Source organism: Anomalospiza imberbis, chromosome 12 (assembly GCF_031753505.1).
Source record: "Anomalospiza imberbis isolate Cuckoo-Finch-1a 21T00152 chromosome 12, ASM3175350v1, whole genome shotgun sequence".
NCBI lineage: Eukaryota > Metazoa > Chordata > Aves > Passeriformes > Viduidae > Anomalospiza > Anomalospiza imberbis.
In genome coordinates, this window is record NC_089692.1 from 21,072,783 (window position 1) to 21,093,105 (window position 20,323).

Consider the following 20,323-nt stretch of genomic DNA (forward strand, 5'->3'; position numbering starts at 1 on the left):
CCACTACTAACAGAACAGCAATCTCCTCAGTATTGCTGTGACAGATGTCTGTTGGAAAATGAAACCTGTCTGTTTCATGCAGGAAAAAATGCCCATTACCACCATCAGCTGCCCTTTCCCCCAGTGTTGCCAACAAAAAGGTATTTCTGTCCTTGGGGTCTGCCACCACCTATCTGTTCCTCTTGTTCAGTCTCTGAAAATCTTAGTTGTTCCTTGCAAATGTGCTGTGTCTGTGATGGAGAGAGCTGCTGCTCTCCAAACATGAGTCTGGATGCTCCAGAGGACTGCTGGGGACAGGGAAGTTGGTGCCTGGGGCTGTCTCTTTAGGGAAGGGGAGGGGAGGCAACAGCTTTGCTGGGAGGGGACTTTAATCTCAATCCCAAACTTTAATTTTGTTGGAAATGGAAGATTAGCTGCAATAAAAAGCTAAAGAGGAAAGTGCCTTGAACTCTCTGAAAATTCCTGAACTTCCTATTAATAGATCTGTGTTTAGAATAACGTGAAAAATCTAATTTCTCCAAGCACTGAATCATGTGTGTTCCCATTAGTGCTTGGCATGTCTGCAGCCACACAGCCCCATCCGACCCATCCCTCCTGTGCTGGCTCGGGGGTCATGGTGCAGCAAGAACCTTCATGGGTTCTGTAGCATCTCAGCTGTGGAGATTCATCACTGGCCTGGTGATTTTATAAAACATTTGTGTTCTCCATACTTTATTAGTCCCTGACAGACTCAATGTTTATAACATACTTCTCAGCAAGCTGTTTGCAACTCATTGCCCTGCTTGCTTTATAGTCCATAAATATTTAATTCTTTAATAAACTGCTTATATGTAATATCAAATGACTGATGTACTTCTCTCCCCTCTTCAGCAGTGCTACTATTTGCAAAACAATTATTTTGGTGTTTTGAATAGCAATATAGTCTATACATGCTTGAATTTGCTTTTCCTAACTAGCAATTTCTTCAGGGTATTTGGTGAATTGACAGAAAACACAATGGCTCCTACAGTGCTCTGGGAGCAGCCCTTTCCTAAAGTCTCCATGAGGAGACTTCCAAATGGTCAACTGGCCATTCCAAGTGGCTGCAATCTAAGTGTCTTGGACCCTGAGGGTTATATTTCTGGTCATATTTCCCATCTGTGCATGTCAGGAAGTGGCAGGAATGACCTGAGCATGTTGGGCACTGTGCAGAGCGGGGTGCCAGATGCTCCACGGGGGTGTCATGGGTCAGCTCCTGACTCTCACTGTGTGCTGCACCCCCACTTCTTCTGCCTCACCCACTATGCTTCATGCTCATTTTCCCAGCACAGAGTACAGTCTCCTTCCTGCTCCTCTTTGGCAGCACTTGTGGAAAGAGTGACTCCGACTGGGTTTGGTCCTACACTTCCTTCCATCTTCCCTGGGGGTTTCTCTACCTGAGGAGCAGGCAGCAGGCTGCTGGACTCCCCTGTCCAGTCCCCAGCCTTTGGGCTCCTCTTGGAGTGTCTGATCCTGTCTGACATGCAACGGGAGCAGGAACCTTGAGCAGAAGTGTCAGCCAAGTGAGGCCATGGCTAGAGCCATTGATCTGCCCTGCAGCCTGCTCCATGTCTGGGTCAAAAAACCCTCTGTGGCTGTCAGCCAGCCATTGTTAGGGTGATGGGCTGCACCTGGCTACACCAGGATCTATGGACAGAGGGGACGGGCCTGTGGAGCTGGCAGAGAGGGCTGTCCATCAGCACGGACACGGGAAGGGATGGTGACACTGCACCACCATGTTTGTGCCTCTCAGCCTGTCTGAGTCCTTGTCTTACCCTGCATCTTGTGCAGGTTTCTGCTCAGGTTTTGTCCTTTAGTCTTTTCCCTAAGGCTCATGGCATGCCAAGGCACCATTAAGGATTGGGCACCCTGTCCTGCAAAAACCAGGTGAAGGAAAGGTTTAGCTCCTGGAATGATGACAAGGGTGTGGAGGGGGCATAGCCTTTCTGTAGAGTTACTTTCTGTTGGTTTTGGTTGTTCCATATTCCCAGGCTGTTTGGTCTGGACACCTTGGTACTGAGCTGCTTTGAGGCTGGAGACCAGAAAGATGAGGCAGAGCCAGGTGGCACCACTGGGGTTGGCATTCTGCAGCATCCAGACCTGCAGTGTCACAGTACTGTGGTCAGGAAGCCATTGGCTGGGCGGTTGATGGGGTGGAACTAGATTTTCATTAAGGACCCTTCCAACCCAAACTATTCCATGATATGATTCTATGATCTGCTCAGATCATTCCATCTGATCATGGTTGCTCTGTTCCTCACAGACAGCTTTGGGCTGTCACTTGGGTCTGGGCTGGTATGACTGCAGACTCCTTCTCACCAGGGTGGCAACAAGCCTTAGCCGTGTCCCTGAGAGGCTGCGTGGGCATGGGCAGGACATTCACACACAGCTGCTGGGCCAGGTTGCCATTGGGTTATCCTTGATGTCCGGAATTTTTGCAGGTAGTTTGTAGTGGCAAGCCCAGGTTTGGAATTGATGCCCAGAGGCCGTCCTGGTGTCCTGGTTTTGATCAGCCTGTTGCCTTTTCTCAGTCTCCTGGGCGCCCTCGCCGAAGAGGGAATGCAGAAGAGACACATCTGTTGAGATGTGGGAAGGGAATGGAGAGAGGTGACAGCTGGATGGGCTTGCGGTCAGGAGTCTGAACAGCATGGGGCAGCAGCTGCTGTCTTGTCTACAGCACCCTCTGCACACTGGTCCTTAGACACAGACTAGAGTGTAACCCTCCTGTCTGGGCTCTCGTGTTCCTTTGAGGCTGGCCTGCCTAAGGCCCCTGGTTACTGTGTGCCTGGGGTCACAGTCTCCTTTGGGCAGGCCCTCACACCACTGCTGTGCCTGTGACAAGCAGCACACTCTTAGAGACAGTGGGGCCACCATGCTCTGACCACCAAGGGACTGCTCAGGAGCCTTTCTGGAGCCACAGGTATGGTCTGTGCATGCCCAGAGCATGGGGGCAGAGGAGGATTCTCTCACAGTGGGTCCCATCTGCAGCTGACCTTCCTCTCCACCTGCCTCTCCCCTTTTGAGAGGAGAGGAAAACAGTGCTCTCTCTCTGGGACCACGTCTTTCTGCAGCCCAAGTCCTGCCCACCACCAAGGGTGTGAGGAGGCTGTAGAGCTGTCCAGGATCAGTGCAGGGCAAACATGCGAGGCACAGATGCCTGAGCTGATTTCACAACAGCACTGCTGTTGACTGCTGGCTCACTCTGCCTCTCTTTGTTCACTCCTTGCTGATGGATATGGGTGCAGGTTCCAGAAAAGCAGCTGAACAGAGCAAACAAGGGGTCCTGTTCCCCGCACACTTTTGTCTCATTACATCCGGGTAACATTCACTACTCTGAGGAAAATGGGTGAGGGTGGATCTGACCAGCTCTGGACTCCCTGTCCCCAACAGGCTTCCCGGTGGCACAGTGGCCAGAGCTGCTCTGCCCCAAGACCCCGTGTCCCACTGACCTGTGGTGGGGGCCCAGCAGCCACTGTGTCAGCACTCTGTCCCTTGGGAAGCGTGCATGCCAGCCTGGCATCAGCCTGGATGGCCTTTTGTCTCTCCATCGTTGAGCTTTCATCAGGCCCCTCCTTTGTCACTGAGCTGCAGCACTTAAAGCATTCTCCCTCTGGTTCCTTTTCTCCTGTCCCCCTTCCACAGCACACTTCTTGGTGTTTCTGAATAACTAGGAATCATCCAGGCAGCTCCCAGCACTCCAGGTCTCCAGCAGCGAGCACGCCAGGTGCCCTGGCTGAGGGATGAGTGATGATAAATAAGCAAATCACATGGTGGGCTGAACGATTTAGCCAAACGAGCCTGTTTGTCCCAGGCACTGTGCAAAACCCTCTTCTCCTTGGCGATAACCTTTCTGTGTGCTCACATTATGCATGCATTCATGTGACTTCCTCTGCTTCACTGCCACCTCTTGATTTAAATAAAAATAATTTATGTGGACATTCCTTCAGTTAGGATTTCCCCCCCAATAATATTTCGTTGATGCTCTGAACCCAAATGGGGTCGTTATGCTTTTGCATATCATTAGGGCTTTATGAAGAACAACAGCGACATCTGCATGTGCCGCAGTGCCACGGAGATGGGGGGAAAATATGGAAAACAAACCCCAAATGAGCTCCAAGCTCATCTGGCTCTGTCTTTCCTCAGTGCCTTTGCCTCTATCACGGACACAAGTAATTGTACAGTGTAATCACATCACAGCTCATCTGAATATTCATAACTGACACAAAGACTTGGAGGAGAAGTGGGGAGGAAAAAGAAGGTAATTTAAATATAAAACAGCATTTCATTTGGAAGCAAAGTTCCCCGTCCAGCTCAAGAGATTGTCTTGGTGCTGATTCTGTCTGTCCATCTCCTCTACAGAAGCGCGGGCAGTGGGAGCGTCGCCGCCGCAGCCCCCGCTGTGGAGAGAGAAAATAAAGCACAACAACAAACAGCGGCAGAACTGCCCCCAGCCAAAGGGATGTTTGAAGAGTCGCCAACGGTGGCTAACCAGCTGCTGGTCTCCAGGAAAGAAACAGTCTATTGAGGGAGCTTTATAAAGACCCCAATTAATATGTTGTGCATGTATAAGATCTACAAAGAGCCCACTGTATTCCTCCCCCCGCAGCCACCACCTTCTCTTCCTGATCAATGCCAGTGGAGAAGGATCTGTGCTACCAAATAATTGATTAATCACTTCAGTGGTGAGAACGCCCCTCTCCAAAATAGAGAAGAAAAACAAACACAAAAAGAGGCAACAGTTTGCTAATTAGCGTGTAAATTACCGCTGGTTCCATCCTGCTTTGTGCCTTTAAAAAGGAAAAGAAAAGGGAAAGAGTAAATATAATCCCCATCTTAATGTATATGCTGTCTTCATTTCTTTTGTATTACTTTGGTATCCTTCACCAGTATGAGCACAGCAGTGTGATGTTGAAGCTGTGGCTGGCTCTGCTAGTTCGTTCCCCAAAGAGCTCCTATTTCCATTCCACTGGAGCTTATATTCCTTTAAATGTCTAGCGCAGCATCATTTCCCCCTTTCTAATACATCACTCTGCTGGAATTAGAAGAATCCAAGGTTATATCCAACTTCAAAGGTTTCCAAGTCATCATGATTTTCGTAAAAGTAGAAGACAGATCATGGAACAAGTCCCTGGCTTTTGAAGATAGGCATCACAGGGACCTTCCTCCCTCTGTCTCGTTCTTGCTCTCCCACTCTCTCCCCCCAACTTTGTACCTCTCCAGCTCTGAATGTCCCGCGCTAGCGTGGTTTAATGATATGCAAATGAAATATGCATAAAACCATTCTACTGTATGATGATTAAACACTGGAGACATTAGCCGCCGACGCTTCACTGTTTGACTATAATAATCTTCCCCGAGCATCCACTTTGATTGCGGAGTTATGGAAACCCATAGCAGTTGGCAGAGAGGGAGTAAGAGGGAGCGAAGGAAGGAGAGGTGCAGGGATGTATCACCCATCTCTGCATTTATCCCACTCCAGGAGACATTTCTCCTCTTTGTACTGCATTCCTACTGCTGTCTTTTGTAATCCATCCATGCGGTCGCACCAGGGCAATTAACGGGAAAAAACCCTCTTTTCTCTTAATGTTTCAAAGCTCATTAGCCAAACGATTATTCCTCATTAACAGCGAAAGCTCATTCATTAAAAGAAAAAATATGCCCAAAAGATGCCAGCACTGTTAATCCCGAGCCTTGCAGCTGGGCTGTAGATCCCATGCTAGTATTTTCCATGCAGAAGGGAAGTGCACCAATCCACAAAAAAAAAAAAAAAAAAAAAAAAAAAGAACACCAGGCAAAAAGAAAAAGAAAACATTTTGTGAGTTTTGTAAAATCCGCAAGAGAGGCAATTAATATTCCCATTGTATGACTTTATTTTTTGTCTCGCCCTTTTGTCTCCAGTGCCCTTCCCTGGCTCAGCGCCCAGTGCCAACAGAACACCTTGCAGGATCCTCAGCAGCGCAGACAACGTAAGTAGCCAGCTGTCCTTTGACGCCCTTGTCCAGAAGCCCCTGCGCCCTCCAGACCCCGTGGAGCGCCCGCATGGCTCCTTCCCTTGCTCGCCCTCCGAGTGCCACCTGGGTTTCACAAGTAGCACCTTCCAAATCTCTCTGTCTTCAAGTTTGTGCATGTCTGTGTGGCATCCCTCCTCCTCCTTCACTCCCATAGTGGATCTCGTGAAGGGCTTCAGATCGGCCCCATTCATCTCCCTGGTGATAGCAGTGAATGTAGATAAATCTCTGCTGCCTGCTTGCTGCTCCAGTATGATTTTTATTTTGTCTTCTGTGTACACCTAGGTCAAAAAGTGGGATGTATACTGACGGTGGGTGAGTGTGTGTGTGTGTGTGTGTGTGTGTGTCTGTCTCTTCCTCACTCCCTGTCGTTCTCTCGCACTGAGGCACACAAACATACATCTCCCTGCGTGTGTTACACACGTGCACACAAATAAATACCCCCACACGGACGCGCGCGTGTGTACACAGAGGCACACACACATCTCCTCACCCCACTCACACAGCTCCTCTGCACCGACCCGGGGCGGTGTGTGCGTGTGTGTCTGTGTGTCTGTACGCACTGTTCCGTGTGCGTGTGCATACACAGGCATCTCGCTACACCGTCAAACATTCCCTCTCCTCCCAGCAGAGGCTGTGTGCAGGCTGATCCTGCCCTGTAAGAGCGGTATTCCTTCCTCCCTTCCCTCGGCTGTTCGGAGACCTTCGCGTTCCCTCCTCGGGCTCCCTCCCGAGCTGCAGATTTGGCACCTTTCCCTGAGGTTGTCCAAATGGCAAATGGCATCGGCCGGAGTTCGCATTCTTGCAGCTTCTCTGGGCATTTCTCCCTCCATGTCGACTACTCCCTTTTGTTTGTTGTTGACTGGGCTGGGTGTGGTTGGGTTTTTTTTGGCATTAATTGTAAAATAACCTGAATGGCAAAAGACGCCAACAGCTTGCGGGGAAAAAAAAAGCCAAAAAAAAAAAGCAAGCCCCACACAAACGCCTTCTGCTGCGACAGATGCCCATGTTGCCCCTGGCATGGAGAGCGGGCACAAGGGGTTTGTTGATGAGGTTTTTTCGATTGCTGTGTTTATTGTTCGCATTTCCCTTTTCCATTTATTTTTAAAGACTCCAAGATGCCGGCCTCGGCTTGGAACGCAGCGGTGTCATGGCGGAGACGACGGCCTTTGTCTCGCAGGGTGTGAAAGCATCCGTTGTGCTGGCTCCACTGCGGCAGAATGATGTCTAAAGGGGGGAAAAGTGCTGGAAGTCCGAGTGGTGCGGTGCTGGCGGGGGAGTCCCATCCCCATGGTGTGCGTCCGAGGAAGGGCTCGCGGCGGAGGAGCCTGGTCTGTAATCCTGGCACTTGTGCCTCCGGTCGCTGCCTGCCGTTTGCTCCTGGGGGTCTGGATAATCTCCCTTGGCTCTACGGCACTGTCTGGCCCGCGCTCAGGGCCCCCGTAACATATACCCGCTGCCGCGATCGCAGGGAGCTGTGGCGTTGCCACTGAATGGATGGCACTGTGCCAACTCCGCTGCCATCCGCCCTTGCAGCTCTTTTCCTCCCTCCTCCCTCCCGCTCTCCCCTCCTCCTCCTCCTCCCGTCGACTTGATGTTAATTAACACACGGGTTAATTGATTTTAAAAGCTGAAGAATTACAGTTAAGTTTTCCCACAGGGTACGGCCGCCAGCCGCCTGGCACGGCGGTGCCTGGCGCGGCGCAGGGGGGCCGGCAGCGCCCGCAGCCGGACCGGCCCTGCCAAGGGAGCGCGGGCGGCTGCCGCAGCGTGCCGGGCCGGCGGGCACTCCTGCCTCGTCCTTCCGACAGATCACCGCTGTGTTCTGCTACAAACAGCCGACACAAGCCCTCCCCTCGCCTCTCCCATGCACCTGTCTTTCAGAAGGAGGGCTGTTAAGTTCCGGCAGGAAGCTGGCCCCAGAGCCCCTTGGCAGCCCGCGAACGCCTCACGCCACACGGCTGCCGGCCCGCGCGCCCTGCGCGGCGGCCTGGAGCACCAGCGGCCCCCAGCCCTCACGGTCTTGTCCTGCCTGCCAGAGCTTAGTCCCTCTAATAGGCTCCGGTGTGTTGATTGGGGTGAAGCATCAAAACCAAGGGAAAGTTAGTTTGTTGTAATTACGAGAGAAATAACCCATCTGGGCTTTGGTTTTTCGCTCTCTCTTGCCCCAGCGTGCCGCTGGTGAGGGTGACAGTGTGGCAGGAGGAGGCGCAGCAGCGCTGGGAACTTGCTGCTTTCACCTTCCCGAGCTTTCATTTTATTTCATTTTGTTTTTTAAAAGCATGAAGCAAGTGAAGCGACAAGAGGAATCCATTATGCAAATCAGGTCACATTTGCATAATGTCTCATGACTGGAATATGCAAATTAGTTGTATAATTTATGAGTGCCAGTGTCTGTCTAAAAGTGTTTCCCAGAATTTATAAAAACTGCAGCGTGGAGAGGCAGCTGCCGGCTGCCCTGCCAGGAGGGTCCACACCCGCTTTGCAAAGTCCGCTTGAGTCTGGGACTGCAAACGTCTGGGAATGAGAACGGAGCCCCCCTTCCCACCCTGTCCTCTTGCTTTGTTTATTTCCCATTACTCCCTCCACCAAGCTCCCACCTGCTCCCCTCGAACTTCTCTGAGGATGCAGGGCTTGGGCCAGTGGCACCGGGCTGGATGGCCGGGCAGTCCCACAGGTGGCCCCATGACCCTGGGGAGAGCTGCAGGCTCAGCGCAGGGCTGGCACTGCCAGCGGAGGGACCCCGAGTGTCCTGTCCAACGCCACAGCGTTCAGTGCCAGCACTGGAAAGGTCTCTGGAATATCCGGACATTCAGGACAGGTATTAAGACATTTTCTTTTCTCTTCTCCCTCTTCTTTGCATGTCTGGTGATCTGGGGAGCATTTGGGATCTTGCACCTGGGCAAGCCACCGTTTTGAGCTGTCTGCACAGGGAGAGGATAGATAATAATGTGCAGGCCCGTGGAAAGCTGTGAGGGTGACAGCCTGCCACTCTGGGCAGCATCTGACGAGAAGCAGCGGGATGGGAGAGCCCGGGGTCAGGACAGCTCAGCGTCAGCTTTCCTCAGCTCTGTGCAGTCTCCGAAAGGGCTTTTGGGCAAGAAAGTGTGATTTGCTGTTCTCGAGAGTCTGTGTTTCAATTGTAAGACCCAAATGTTTGTCTCCCTGGTTCCAAATAATTTTTGGTGTTAGATGCCTCCAAAGTGAAGAATCTCACACTTTCCATCAGTTTCAAAATACTGTGGCTGTGTGTGTGGTTTGTTTAGTGGATGCAGGCTGTGAGTCACACTGAGCATCCCCAGGACAAAGCAGTGAGTTCATAGGCTGTGCTTTTACCTGTGGCTGGAGATTTCTGGTGTGGGAATATGAAGAGACCCTCCACATCAGGTACAAGGCAAACTGGCATGTGGTCTATGTGACACGCCAGTGAGAGGCAGCAGCACAGCCAGACTCTGAAGCATCTTATGCTTGTTGCTGCTCGGGGTTGGTGCCTGCCCCAGCACCAAGGGGTGACTGTCCCCATGCTGGTCCTTGCTGGCACAGAAAGTAGCTGAGTCTGACCTGGAGAAGGTGCAAGAACAGGAACAACTGGTGTGTCCCCGTGGAGGTAGGGGGCTTTGTGGAGAGCAGGAAGGGCTGAGAGCAGTGGGAGAAGGATGTTTGCTTCCTTGTTGGGGTCTTCAGTGTAGCACCAGCAGATCTTACACTGGACTGGTGTGGTTCTCCGGATGGGGACCAGGGATGGGCAGACTGTCAGGGCTGGGCCATGGCTGGGAGGAAGAAATCTTCCTGTGGGGCAATTAGCAGGTGTCAGGGGGTACTCACTCTTTGTTTGGGGAGAGCCCACTGCCGTGTCTGGAGCCACCCTACTGTGTTCTGGGCTGCGCAGGGACCAGCCCTGGTCGCACTCCTTGTGCCAAGGGCTGCATGGGGAGCTGGTCCCAGTCCCCATCCTGCTCTGGGTTGTTCAGTGTCCTGGTTCTGGTCCCCCAAGTCACACTCTGTGCTGCTTTCTGATATTTTTATGAAACCACCAAAACACATGAATGTTCTGTTGTGGTTTTGATGCTGCACCAAGGGCTGGAGAATGTTTAAGGATGAAACAGCTTTTTTGGGGTGGGAGAAGGAAAGGTCATCCAGTACAGGCACCAAAAGCTCTATCTGCCGGGCAAGATTGTCTGGTCTCTGTAGCTCAGTAACAAGGGATAGCTCATGGGGAATCTCTCACACTGCTGCTCATTCATGGTCCGGGTTTCTATTGAGGTGGTGACTTTTGCCAGCTGAACAGGGCATACCTGAGAGATTCCTGTTGCTCTCTACCAGTGTTCTCCTGTGGTTCCTCACCTGTTTTGGTGAGAATTGGAAGAATTCCCTGCATTGGAAGAATTCCCTGCAGCTCCATCCCTGGAACTTCCTAAGGCCTTTGCCTGCAGGTCTTGCTCTCTGTCTCTCAATGAGATAAATTGTCTGAAACAGAGATCCAGGGACTTGTGATCTGTGGCTCTTCTGTGCCTGGGGCTCCCCAGCAGAGCACAGTTTAGCCATGTGCCTACTGGCATTACCTGTTGTTATAATTTCCAGCAAGGGTTCCCATTCAACTTAAGAGTCACTCCACTGCCTGCTTCCATTCTTCCAGTACCAATGCTGTTTTGAGCAGTAGGATACAGTCACAGATAGCCCCCAGGAAACTGCAGTTTCTTTCCCACCTTTCCTGAGTAAGGCATGCAGCATCAGGCAATGCCAGCCTCAGCTGGATGGATAATCCAAATTTTCCACTCCTATCGCCAAACTCTGTGGCAGTGGCAGCTGCTGATGCCAATGCAATGACCCACATTCTGAGCTGGCAGCTCTTTCCTTCCCTTACTCAGTCTTCCAGAAGAAGGTAGGTACAGACAGACTCTAAGCCCTGTCTGAGCAGGTCCATGAGGGCACCATGTGCCAGCAAAAAGCATCAGCCCTTAGCATCACATCACCAGCCTTGGCACACCTGACAGATGTGCCCAGCATCAGGAACGGCTTGCCTGCATGGGGCTTTTTGCCTGATGGTTATAGTTAAAAGCATTTGTAAGCAAAGTGTGTAAAATCTTTAAATCTTTAACAAATCTCTAATTAATCCCAGCTAAGTAGATTAAAGCTGACTGCAGGCTTTAAAAAGAAGCAAGTTGATCACATGCAGGACAGAGAAAATAAATAAAATGAAAACAATCACAGTGTAAATGTGCAGCTCCCATGTTCCTGGTGTAGATAAAATTAGGGTGGCAGGATGGCAGCCCGACCAGTGGTCCTGGGTTCGATGGAGGCAAAGATTCAGTGAGATGAGGCAATACAGCACAATTCTGTATCAAAATAATTACTCAAAAGCATCAAAGATGCTACAGGCAGATTTTATCAGGATGCTGCACACTTGGGGAACAAAGTGGTGCTGTGTGGACAGCTTCTTCAGCAAAACAGGACAGGCTGCTGAATTCCCAGGCAGAAATCAGGATCCTTGTTATGATTCATCCTTATGTTAAGGTCCCGAGCATCAGACCAGCCTGTTTGTGGCTCTGGTACTCTTCAAAGTGGTGACTGCAGCTGATCTGTGTTTGTAAAGATAGACCTCTGATTGGAAATCATATGGTTAAATATCTTGGCACAGTGGAATTCAGCCACTTAGACTTTTCTTCAGTAACTGAAGGAGCAGATTTTGTAGGATTAGGCTCCTTTCTGAAGAGATCTGGTGTTTCTCTTCCTTAGAACCATATGTTCCTTTCCTAAGTGTGCATTCCAAGGTATAAGGTAAGGAACATCACTGTCTGTAGCTGTCACAGTACAGGTGAAAGCCCTCCAGCAAAGGCCAGCAGTACTGCTGCAGATCATCACTGCAGCCACTCAGCCCTGCCAGTCACTTCACTGCCAGCTGCTGCCTCCCCTGTTTGCCTGCTCACACAGTGCAGGCTCCTGCTCCCCCAGACACTCTGTCACCCTTTCTCGTGTTTTGCCCAACCTAGTGGTGCCCACTCACTTTGCCAGCTCAGTGATTCTGTTTAGTTTGTTTTTGCCACTGCCACTGTGCTGTCCCTAGACCCAGGACTGGGACTTTCTGCACCAGTACCTACAGATGTGTGTCTCAAAGGTAGCACCATGATGACCCGTGCTAAAAACTGCAGCAGTATCTCCTGCTGCTGCCATCATATACTTGAATGGAAGCACTGGTGTTTAATCCTGAAGATCCAGGATAACAGCAGGTTTTTGGGGCTTGGTGGTGAGCCACAGAAACAGGTGATGCAGGACATACCTTCTGAAGGGACAAAGGCTCCTCAAACCTCATGAGCATATGCCCAGAGAAGGGAGGTCTTGGCACTCCCCCACTTTGGCAGGTGGTGTTTGGCTCTTTGAGAGCAGCTGAGATTTGGGAGGGTTTTGCACGTAGGGTGGGTGGTCATGTCCCTTGTCCCTCTCCCATGCTGTGAGATGAGCAGAACAGACCTGGCACAGGGGACTCCGCCTGGGCCCTCACTGCTCAGAGAGCTTTAATGGCAGAAGGAAGAAGGTGAAGGTTCCAAAGCTGCCCCAGAAAAGGGCTCCTAAAATGGTGACACTTCTGTTCTAATGAAGTTACACTTTGTCTATTCATGGAAGTAGATGGCTCAAATCAAGGACGGGAGGGTGCCCTGCCTTAGCCCAACTCTGCCAAAATGACACGTTCATGTTGTTGCTCTCAGGTGACCATAGAATACTGTACTCAGATACTGTACTGAGATGACATCTGCTTCCCCTTCCTCCCCAGCTGGCAGATTCCTCACCCTACAAACTGCCCCAGGGCACAATAAGTAGGTTAATGCTTGCTTTAGGGTTAGCCTGAGGGTGAGGGTTCCCTGCAGGAATAGCCGAGTGAGTGAGGTTTCCCCCCCGTGCCTGTGTGAGTTCATGTGTAGGGATGCCTCCAAGGCAAATGAATTCCTACTACTCCCACTTCATTGCTGTGTGCCTCTTCCTCCTTCTTTGGGATGGTGATGTTCCTTGGGATGACAGAGCTTTGATTTTAGTTCTGCCAGGTTCATATGCTTTTCTCTGCATGGTTTTTCCATTTGTCATTCGTTCTTCCATTGCCCTGCTTCCCAGGCCTCATTCTGGCCAGGGCAGGGAGTGGGAGCTCCAATGGGTTGCGTTGGCTGTGCCTCATGCCTGTTTCTTCTATGTCCAGACTGGCTCCCAAAAAGGAAAACAAACCAAAACATGTCAGTGGTTTTGAATTACAAATCCGGGTGTTCAAAATGTATGAAATTAGAAATTTCGGGCGCTTACTGCAACCTGAATCCACCTGTGTTGGACAAGAGTGGCATTTCCTATTTATGCTCAGACTCCTGAATACAAAGTTAAAACAGATGTTGAGGCAGCTGTGGACAGAGAAAACAGCATCAGGTTGGAGAAGAAGGAGGGTTTGGTGTGTTTATCATTACAGACTTTGGCTGTGGCAAGGGAAAGTTAAAAAGGTTCCTAGAACCAGGTATTCAAAATTAATTTCCTATTTATATAGTAATTTGTAAAGTTCCTGTGTTTAATTTACATGTAAATATTGACTTATTTTGTTACATAAAAGTAGTATTGACATTTTCTATGAAAGATTCTCTTTTTGATTGCTTGCCATTTCCTGACCTACATTCCTAAACCACAGAGCCTGCCATGTTAGTGTGATTCAGCCCAGCCTCAGGTATGAGTGTTCACCTGTTCTTTGGTGACCTGCTGTGTGCACAGATCCTGCAATGGAAATGTATCAGAATGTGGCAAACGTGGTTCGTGGTTGTCATGTGAGGGATTCCTCACCCCGCTGTTGTGGAAGCTGAAAGTATTGGTGGATGGCAAGCAGTGGCTTCAGCACTGCCTCGCTGGGGAGTTGGCTTTAGTGACAGGTACAGCCATAGGGTTGTAGTGGTTGTTGTGTTACTGCAGGCAGCAGGCAAGCCAGGATCCTTACAGATAACTCCTTGTCTTCCACAGCTGGAGCAGGAATGTATTTCTTTGCAGAATTGCTGAGCACTCACAGTTTTGCTTGAAACATATGAAGTGCTATAAAGTTGTTAAGTGCTTCACAAATTACAACTAGGCACCTTGAACCAACCACCTAAAATTAGAGGACAAGTCTTGCGCTTGAGTCTCTCTGTCTCTGCTTGGCACTTGGAAAGTGCAGATGATAAAACTTTTTTCTTGCAGGGGTGTTGAGATTAGGGACTGCCCTTGGAGAATGAGAGAGATGAATGTCATAGAAATTCCACAAGCAGATTAATAGCAAAGTTCTGTGAGAGGTTTGAAAAGTGGACACTAAATGCAAGTTGGAGCAGGAGCCACACACGAAGTTGTGGTAGGAAGCACTGACTGATGCCTTTTCTGTGCATGTATGAATTAATAAGTACAGGAAAGTGTGAGATGTGCATCAGAGCCCATAGCAAATGCTTATGCAGAAGATCCCAGATTATGCTGGCAACCTTGACTCTGTCATATCCAATGTTCCAATAATGTCTTGTAATTGTAGTGTTTTTCTGAAATAGTTCTACTGTAAGCACTGTTCATAAATTCAGAAATTCCATCTGCACTTGTGCATGTTTCCATACTTAGTCCACCTAATGAGAACTGCGAGGTTCATCATCCTTTGAAAGCTTTCTCAGTAGTAAATGTGATCAGAGACACCAGAGCATTCTCTTGGCTATCAATCTGCAGATAATAGGAGGTCCATTTCTTAAGTACACACAGAAAAGGAGAAGAAGAAATACTGGCTATGACATAAAATGAATTGTCTTCCTCCATGCCCTTGTAACCTAGGGCATGTAGTGCAGGCTGCCAGCCATCGCTTTACAGATTTAGAAGTGCTGGAATCTCTCTGTCTGTAGCAGGCTGCCTGATGGATTGGTGAGTAATGGACTCAGGGAGTGCATTACCAGCGCCCAGACTAATGGCTAGCACTTGCCCATGGCTTTGGCTATAGATCATCCACTGTGCTATTCATAAGTTCTTGCCAGTCTGTCTCTGGCACTCGTGCTGCTGCCGTAACACCGTTTGCCTGACGAATTCTGCACCAACTGCCGTGTTTGCAGAAGGTGAAGAGTAAATAGGGAGAAAAGAGTGAGTACCAGCTCTTTGGAGGACAGGTTAAAGGATAAGATAATGGACATGATACTTGCTCACCCAGTGTTACTAGCACAGTAGCCTGGAAAATAGATTTGGGTTTGCTGTACACCATGAGGCACTGTCTAACCACTGCCTGAGGTACCTGTGCCTGGGATCTTTTCTTTCCCAGGCAGACCAATGTTATGGGACATGGCAAGATAGGAAGGGGCGGGAGAGGTGATTGGGGTGCTGGGTATGCCTCTGACATGGCCTCTGGAGTGCTGGAAGAAGTGCCTGGATGGTGCTGTCAGGATGTGGCTGTTTGCGAGCTAAATGAGGTAAAACCAACCTTCAAAGGCAAAGACCATGTCCAGGGCTGACCTCTGGGCTGGCTCTGATGGACAGAGCAGGTGTGTGCAGAGAGGAATGAATTGCTTCCAGTCCTGCCTGGCTCAGAAGCTTTTACTCTTCCTTTAGACTCCATGACATGAGTAGGACTCCAGGGTTGTGGTTTCCTTGTGTGATTGGGATGAGCTGGATTCCTCTTTCCTCCTTTCACTTGGACCACTGCCCAGCCATAAGAAAAGAGCAATCCAGTCAGCTATTGATTCAAACTGGTGACCCACCCCACGGCCAGTTGTGTGAACCATGCAAGACCTGTTCCAGTTCCTGAGTCCAGCCTGGTCCCATTTCTGATAGTGAAGGTGTAAGACTTGCTCTACTGTTCTGGGCTCTCTGGCTCTGTATTTTTTGCAAGAAGTTACTTAAATAAACTTCTGCAGTTTTTCTTAACATATTCCTGATGAGTTTTTGGAGAGAGAGGAAGTCTTCATCTAAGAAATTTCCTCTAGAGCAGTCATAGTAAAGACTGCTGCTGAAACCAGACAGCAGAAGCAAAATTGTAAAAACACTGCAGATGAGGGAGGGGCGTTTTTCAGTTCCAGGAGTCCTGTGCAATAAGAAATAGCCCAGACTGAGCAACAAACACTTCACATTTGCTAGTACTACTTTACTTCAGGTGTTAGGGACATTGTGCCTTTTAAGGGGACAGTAGCAATGACACGGATGTTCTTGGGGTGCTAGATATTACACTCTTTTAGAGAAAGAGCTCTTTGTACCAGGGCTTTAATTTAAGCACTTCATAGGAAGCTGGGCACCTTTCCATTGCCGGGAGCAAGAAGCAACTTCTGGTTCTTTGCATTTTTCAGATTAATTCCACCAAAAGTCACCATTAATTCACCAGAAGTCAGGGGGTATTTTGGATACAGAAACAGGTGGCAGATTCAGATTGTTGCAAAGAAGGGTAATGCTGCTGAAGAGGAGAATCTATAAACTCAGAAATTCCCAGTGAGCATTATCCATCAGTTTGTTTGCCTGCTATTTTGGGAAATGTTTCTGGTAATAAAGCGTCATCAATCTATTATTTCTTTTGGCCAATCTCTCTCAGCCTGCCTATATAAAACTCATTGTGGCCTATATTTAACTGAGAATAACCTCTGCTTATTTCCTCTCTTCCACCATGAGTTTTATTCCTTTAACAAGCACAACAGCATGCTGCTCTGGCTTCAAAGAGAAAATTAATTCCGTCCGCAAAAGGGTCAAGTGCTGGAAAGTGCATAGCAATGCAGTTTGCATGGCAGGATCCAGGAGATATGATGCTAATAAGATTCCAAGATGAGAACAGCAGACTGGCTCTGGGGATTCAGATGAAGGGTTCTGTAAATTTTAAAAGAAATGGTCTCCAAAAACTAATGATGTCTGCTTTCCAATTCATTAATAATGTGAAGCAGGGAGATGGGAGTGAGAACAGGCCATGCTTTGAAATATCAGAATGTAACGAGGAAAAAAACAGCGAGAGCTCATCTCACCGGGGTCATAAAGCTCGGAGGAACAGGCGGGCTGCAGGGGAACACAGTGTCAGTGCCTGGAGGGAAGGAAATTGCACTGTGTGTTCTGCGATGTGTAATTTATGCACAGACTCCTAGCCAGCATTGATGTAAAATTTCTATGCAGAAAAAGATGCTCTTGTATTGACAGATCTTTTTCAACGTTCTTGTTTAAGGTGACTTAGTACACAGGATATTTGATGAGTTTTAAAAACAGATATGAATTGCCTTAGCATATTTACAAATGGCTTTTGGTAAACCTTCCCGTTCACCTTTCTGCATTGCATGCACAAAACCTTAAGCTTGTTTGTAGTTAATATTGGAAGAAAACCCCTCAGGCAAAGCCTAATGAACTGAGAGCAATTCTGAGCTTCCCTCTGCAATATCTTGAGAGCCTTTGCCTTTCCAAGGGCTCTTGGACATATCGTGTGACCTTGTTGCTTTTGCACATGACAGCCTTCCATTACTGCTGCAGCATTTGTTGGTGGTGCTGCTGTGTTGATACGATGTTGGAGTCTCTCCCTTATGCTGCAATGGGCAGCCAATGGAAAACGTCTGTGCCTGAGCACTTTCTGGAGTGGGAAGTTGTGAGGCAGCAGGATTTAGCTCTGACTTTTATTCTGACAAAGCTAGCACGATTGTAGAGTGAGGTTAAAGTCTTCCTCCTATCTTTTACTTTCAGCTGTGTGATACTTTTCCATCTCACCTTGAAACCCGTCAGCAATGGCTGATGAGGTTCTTTGAGAACATCACTGCCATTGGGAGCTCTTCAGAGGGAGAGGGGCTCCACTGCCAGCCCTCAATCTGCCCATGGGACTGCCACGCCATGGGACCCTGTGCCAGGCTCCTGCAGCTGGACCTGCCTGTACCAGGGCTGTGAAGGCACCGTGCTGCTGTTCCCTCCCACAGCTCAGCTCAGTCCTGCTGTTTGGGAGAGCAGGTTTTAGCCCAGGTAAGATCAGTGTCTCCTCTCTGCTGCATTGCACTGCTCTGGAGCCCTTTGCCTGTCTGCTCTTACAGTCTACAGGGGCCATCTACTTGCTTTAGCTCAAGCTGCATTCTCTCATCTGCAGGCCTTGATCCAGACAAGTGACCTTTCTTAAATGCAGGATTCAGAGGGGTGTTCAGTAAGCGAGAGCATGTGCTGGGAATTCCTGTCCCCTCAGAAGAGCTGTTTTCATGAGGGCTCATGCTGAGCTGCAGAATCAGGGGTGTCTGGGGTGTGGTGGGTGGTTTGCGTAGACAACTCATACAGCCTGAAAAGGAGACTGGAGCTGGGGTTTGCTTCCTTGCTAAAGCCTCAGCCATGAAAATGGGTGAAGTGGGGCTCTGTATCATGGCTGCAACATGTTCACAGAAAAGGTTTCTATTACAGTGTTTATAAGTACTGTGTATTTCATTATCCAGAGATGATAGGCCTCTCAGTATTGACAGATGTGCCTCAGCTGTCCCTAAAGCAACCACGGAGTCATTGGCAGCAGCTTCAAAAGCCACAGCCTACACCTATGGGGTTTTTTTTGCATGTCCTTGGTCTCCAGTGGACATATAGAAACTGACTTTAAAGCGAACAGCAGGATCATACAGACATATGTATCAAGTTCTCATATTTGCATCTTAGGTGTTTCCTTGGGGAATTTGTGTCCTCAAGAAATCTCAAGAATTTCCTTGAGGGTTTTTCCAGTGAAGTTCTTGGCTGTTATTCAGTATTTCCACACTTGCCTGCAGCCATGGTCAGTCAGTGGAAGCAGGTAGGTGCTCGAAGCTGCTGCAGTAGAGGCACAGATGTGAGCATCGGGACTGTCTCATGGCAGTGGTAAAGAGGTGAAAACCAGCTGGAGTGTGGAGGCCCTTTTTGGTGCTGTTCTTCACCCAGACACTGAGCAACTGGGTTGATTTCTGTGTCAATGATCTTCCATCACAAACTGCTCTGGTTTGCAGCTTGGCAGTAACATCACTGTAGCCACCAGGCCCTCAGAATAAGCTGCTAAATGTTTAAGGTCTTTGCTTACTCCTGTGTTTATCTGTGCTCCTCTGTCTATTCAGTCCAGCATTCATCTTTTTTTTCTGGGCTTCCCCTCACTCTTGCGAGAGCATGTGCCTGTCAATGATGAGTGTAGTAATTTTACAGCTTCTGCTTCCCCTTCCTCAGCATCCAGCATCCATGTGATGCTCACAGAAGCTGCACAGATCCATTGCTCCTGAACACCAGACCCTGTGCTTGTCACTTCAGTGTGTGCCCAGTACCCGGTGTTTCATGTGTCATCACCTGATACTCCAGCCAGAGATGAGGGATGCTGCAGCAAGGGGGAATGAGTGGTGGGAGGAACACGTTTGCACCCTTCGCGCAGGGAATCAGGACACAGGAATGTCAGGCAGGGAAGATTTATGTTATCTGAGCTGCCCAGTAGCAGATTTCTTGTTTCATCAGAAAACCCCGACTTTTCCACTGATGCAATCCAGAGCGCTGCCAGAGGGACTGTCTTGGTGGTGTTCAGATGTTGCCATATGATCCCTTTTCTGCTCCTTTTCGCACACAATGTGTGAAAACACACATTTTCCCAGCAGTCCCCTTTCCAGTGCTTCAAACAAAGCCAGGCTGTCTGATTATTCCTCATGACAGGTGTAAAAATGCTGGATCCACAGCAGAAAACCTCTTGTGACAAGGAAGCTCTCACTGCAAATAATGAGCCATATTTCCGTGGAAACCTGCACAGTTCCAGACCCTGGACCGGCCACAGATTCTACAGCAGGATTCTGTTCTCCTAACAGATACCCAAAGGCAGATTTTCTTTTAATTAAGTATGAAAATCTGTAATGCAGTCAGCATGATGCTTCTTGGTATGTTTATTTTTATACTCCATTTGTTTTGTTTTCAATATCTCCTTCCATTGGGAAGGAATTTTCCATACCACCTGTGTATGAGGAGTGAATGTGACTTAAGGACTATGGGAGCAAGACAGAGGTCAGTTATGGTTTTTATTACCTGAGTGGAAATGGGCACCATTTACAGTTGTGGACTAACACACTAACCGATCTTTTCCATAGAATAATATTGACATTGCAAAGTTAATGTTTTTAAGCCATTGTCTTTAGGTTTCAGTATTACCAGGCTTTAGAGTCCAGTGAAGTATTTAATTTCTCATTACACTTAATGCTTCACCTTCTGTCTCCAAACTCAGAAAAAAAAAATTATTGTTTCAGTAATATTCTGACAATATTTTATTAATTTTCTCTGCAGCCAAAGGACAAAAATAATTTAATTTCCCCAGCATGAAGATAATGCCATGAATCCCAACTCTGTGGAGGGAGCTGCTCCACAGGACTGCT

At 48.8% G+C, this 20,323-nt stretch overlaps 1 long non-coding RNA gene across 4 annotated transcripts in view; it reads left to right on the forward strand.

The window, feature by feature from the left end:
• LOC137481529 (uncharacterized) overlaps positions 1-20,323 on the forward strand; it is a 76,472-nt gene that overhangs the window by 44,847 nt on the left and 11,302 nt on the right. Inside the window, exons 2-3 of one of the 4 annotated variants that reach the window (XR_011003523.1) lie at positions 5,917-5,984; positions 7,137-7,357. This is a non-coding gene — a long non-coding RNA (uncharacterized lncRNA). Of the gene's footprint in view, positions 1-5,849; positions 5,985-7,136; positions 7,358-8,823; positions 8,848-20,323 lie in introns of those variants that run through there. The other 3 variants (XR_011003522.1, XR_011003524.1, XR_011003525.1) reach the window with 3 other exon arrangements.